Source organism: Paroedura picta, chromosome 9, assembly GCF_049243985.1.
Source record: "Paroedura picta isolate Pp20150507F chromosome 9, Ppicta_v3.0, whole genome shotgun sequence".
NCBI lineage: Eukaryota > Metazoa > Chordata > Lepidosauria > Squamata > Gekkonidae > Paroedura > Paroedura picta.
The window spans coordinates 1,747,736-1,751,776 of NC_135377.1; the positions used below are offsets into that span (position 1 = coordinate 1,747,736).

A 4,041-nucleotide genomic window follows, 5' to 3' on the forward strand; every position below is an offset into this window, starting at 1 on the left:
GTTCTGACTGAGCAGGAATCTCAGGGCTCTCTCACCCTCACCCACCTCTGCCATGGGACCAGCATCACACAGGAAGTGATATCATCATGCCAGTGACTTCCAGGCAATGCTCTGGAATCTGGGCAAAAGCTCTATGGTAAAACAGGCTTCTACCATAGAGTTGGTGCCCAAATCCTAGTGTCGCTAGGATGTTGCTGGCGTGATGATGTCACTTCCTGTGTGACTCTAGCAATGCAGCCTAGGTCATCTTTCTATTGGTAAGCCCCTCCCTATTGGCCAACTGATTGGGAGATAGGGGGCAGGGCCTGGGGGTGGTGGTGGTGGTGAGGATCCAGGCTTCCATTGGAGTGTCTGGCAACCCTGTTGCCCACCTCCAGATGTCAGAGATCAGTTCTCCTGGAGGAAATGGCTGCTTTGCAGAGTCATCGCTATGGCCGAGGTCCCTCCCCTGGCTTCACTTCTAAGCCTCCAAGAACTTCCCATCCCGGAACTGGCAGCCTCAAGACACAACCCCCCCTCCCCACACACACACACACACCTCTGCGTTCACAGGCTGCCTGTACAGGGAAACAGCATTGACAGCTTTGAGCAGGCAACTTCCCAGAGGTTCGGGGCGGGGTCCTGCAGAGGGTGGGATATCCACCCTCCACAGCAGCCCTTTTCTCCAGGGGAAGCCATCCTGGTCGTCCACGAGAATTCCCGCAGAGCCTCAGGCCTTCCCTGGGGGTTGGCGGTCCTACAACTGGGCACCCCTTGCTCCCCTTGAGCCGAATCTGGCCTGCAAAGGCCGAGCTCCGTGGGAAGCATCAGGCTGGCCCCTTTTGCCCGGTGCAGCAGCAGCGTCCACGCCGTCTCTCCTCCACCCCCGCTGACGGTCGGCCTGTGCTCTCTCTTTGCGGCCAGCGCCAGCCTGGAACCGAAGAATAAAGAATTAATCAAGACAGAGCTCTCGGCCGTGTTAATGCTTCACGGGCCCTGAGCCGCCGTGGCCGAGTTGTCCCTTATGAAATAATCAGGACGAGGAGACGGTTAGCAGGGCAGGCAGGCAGGCAGGCGCTTCAAGGCCACTCGGGAGGAATGGTCCGGAAGGAGCTTTCAGCGGCCCCCCTCCATTTGCCAGCAAATGGACCGGGCTGGACTCCTGCCCGCAGCCCTCACCGTCCCCCTTCACGGTCCCTCACCACCACCTCTGCACCAAAGAGGGTCCGTTCCTAGGGTCGCCAACTCCAGCCTGGGAAATTCCTGGAGATTCGGGTTGCGGAGGGATTTCCCCTAGGATCTACGGTATGCCAAAGAGTTTGCCCTCTGAAGCTGCCAGTTTCTCCAGGGGAACTGACCTCGGTTGTTTGGTTGTTTGGAGACCAGCTCTAAAACCAGCAGAGCCCCAGATCCCACCTGGCAACTTCAGACGTGTTCTTCTGCGGCTTCCGGCCACCACGAGAGAAGAGCCGGAGAGATGTTCAAACAAACAAAGGGTGGAAATTTAAAATCTAAAGCCAGCCAGCCAGCCAGCCTGGGAAAGGGCAGAAACAAGGTTGTCAACTAAGGGTTGGAAAATTTCTGGAGATCTGGAGATTTGAGAGGCTGGGACCTGGGGAGGGGAGGGACTTCATTGGGGCGCAAGGCCATAGAGTCCATCCCATTTTCTCCAGGGAGACAGATCTTTGCTGTCTGCGGTAGTTCCAGAAGATCTCCAGGCCCCACCTGGAGGATCACGACCCTCTGAAGGCCACCAGTTCTGGGTTGAAAAATGACTGGAGATGTAGATGGTGGTGCACCTGGGAGGTGGGCTTTGGGGAGGGGAGGGGAGGGGCCTTAGCAGGGCCCACTGAGGCAGGGTCCACCCTCCCAAGCAGCTGTTCCCCCCAGGGAAGCTCATATTCATGGCCCGGAGTTCAGATGTCATTCAAGGAAGTCTCCAGCCATCACCTGGAAGTTGGCTTTGGGGGTGGAGCCAGGAGCGAGTGGGATTTGGGGCAGTGGGGAATCATCCCATAGAGCCCACCCTATAAAGCAGCCCTTTTCTCCAGGGGAACTGAGCTCTGTTGCCTGGGGAGGAGCTGTCCTTCTGAGGGATCCCCAGGCCCCACCAGGGGACCAGCATCTCTCCCTCCACAGCTCCAGGTTGGAGCTCAGTTGCGACTCGTGGAGGTCTCCTGGCCCTACCAGGAAGTTGGCAACCCTTCCTCCACCCTGCATTCGCCTTCCCGCACGAGCTCACCTCTCCGCCTTGAGACCGCGGAACCCCAGTGCCCGGCCTTCCCCTCGCAAGCGTCTCCGGCTTCATCTGGAACCTGCCAAGTTTCTCTCTTCCTTTGCTTTCCTCCCCTTCCCCTCATCAAATGATTAAGATGGCTCTTGGCAGGCCTCCTCCCCTCTCTCTGCTCCTTCCCAGCCCCCCCCCCATCTTCTCTTCAAGGAAGCGCCTGTCAAAGCCCTCCACAGCTGCTAAAAGGGAGGCGTTCAGAAATGAAAGTGCCCAAGTCAGCAGGCTCTCAAAACTCCACTGGGAGTCCTGCTTATTGGGAACGGAAACGCATCCTTCATCCAGGTTGCCTCTCTGAGCCAGCCGGCGAGAAAGGAAGGCGGGCGGTCCGAGGCAGGGAGAGGGGAAGGGGGGGTGCCCTCAAATCCCTTTTTTTGGGGGGTCTCACTCCCTCATTCTCTTCTGCAAGACCCCTATGCACCCTGGCAACCGGGGAGGCCAAGAGGAGGAGGAGGAGGAGGAGGAGGAGGAGGAGGAGAAGAAGAAGAAGAAGAAGAAAAGCTGTTTTTTTTGTACTCTGCTTCTTACACCCAGAAGGGGTCTCGAAGTGGCTCACCCTTTGCCTTCACTTCCTTTCCCCACAACAGGCATCCTGGGAGGCAGTGGGGAATGAGAGAGCTCTGAGAGAACTGTGCCTGGCCCCAGGTCGCCCAGCTGGTGTGGGGGGGAGTCACACCCGGCTCTCCAGATTAGAGTCTTAACCACAGCACCAAGTTGGCTCTCAATTCCCTCGGAAATACAGGCCATCTCCGAGCTGCAGATATCAGTTCTCCTGGAGAAAAAGGATGCTTTGGAGGGAAAGTGGCCAGGTCTCCTCCCCCCCCCCCCGACATATACCCCTGGGGTTTGGGGCAGGGGGAGGGGAGGGTTGCCTGGGATGGTCCTCGAGGTTTGGGGATGCAGCCTGGGGAGGTCCAGGAAAAAGCTGAAGAGAGAGAGGGAGCTATTTTTTGTACCTCACTTTTCACTCCCTGAAGGAGTCTCAAAGCAGCTTACAAACACCTTTCCCTTCCTTTCCCCACAACAGAAACCCTGCAAGGTAGATGGGACTGAGAGAGCACTAAGAGAACTGATCTGCAAAGAGAACAACTCTAAGAGAACTGTAGCTGTCCCAAGGTCACCCAGCTGGCTGCATTTTCTCCAGGGGAATTGATCTCTGTGGTCCTGTTTGGAGGGTGGGGCCTATGATCTTGCACCCCACTGAAGTCCTGTCCTTCCCGAATATGCAGCCCTACCCTCTCATGGGCCTCAGACCCAACGGGAGCAGAAGGGAACATCTGCCTGAACCCAAAGATTTTGGACAGGACCAGCGCGGGAGATGCCGTCGCGTGAGGTCGAAGGAGCTCAGGACACAATCCGCTGAGACAGACTGCTGCACAAGCCCTGAAGAAAGGAAGGAGTAGTGCAGAGGCTGAGCTGGCTTGCCATCTTCCAGGTGGAGCCTGGAGAACCCCTGAAATTACAACTATCTTTTTTTTTGCACTCTGTGTAATTCAAAGGGTTTCTGTATATTTTCTACTGTGAATTTAATGTGTGGTTTTTAATTGTTCTTGTTTAGTGCTATGCCATAAAACGTGTATTTAATATATTTCTATAACAACAGTTCTTTGGTTTCTGTTAAGCGTTCTGTTAAGCCCAATATGGCAGCCCACCTGAATCCACCCCCCCACCTCTTCTCAACCAAGTGGTGATCCAGGCTTCTCAGGCTGAGCGCAGGAGGGCAGGATATGGGGTCGGCCCCCTTTCTTGGCTGTTTTGGATGGGGAGAAGGCAGG

At 56.2% G+C, this 4,041-nt stretch overlaps 1 long non-coding RNA gene across 1 annotated transcript; it reads right to left on the minus strand.

Moving 5' to 3' along the window:
* Nucleotides 1–242: 242 nt before the first annotated feature.
* Nucleotides 243–2,329, minus strand: LOC143845281 (uncharacterized). Its single transcript, XR_013234335.1, has 3 exons — nucleotides 2,222–2,329; nucleotides 1,338–1,418; nucleotides 243–910 (listed from the first exon to the last, which is right to left on the minus strand). It is a non-coding gene; the product is annotated as an uncharacterized LOC143845281 (long non-coding RNA).
* Between the last annotated feature and the right edge of the window lie 1,712 nt (nucleotides 2,330–4,041).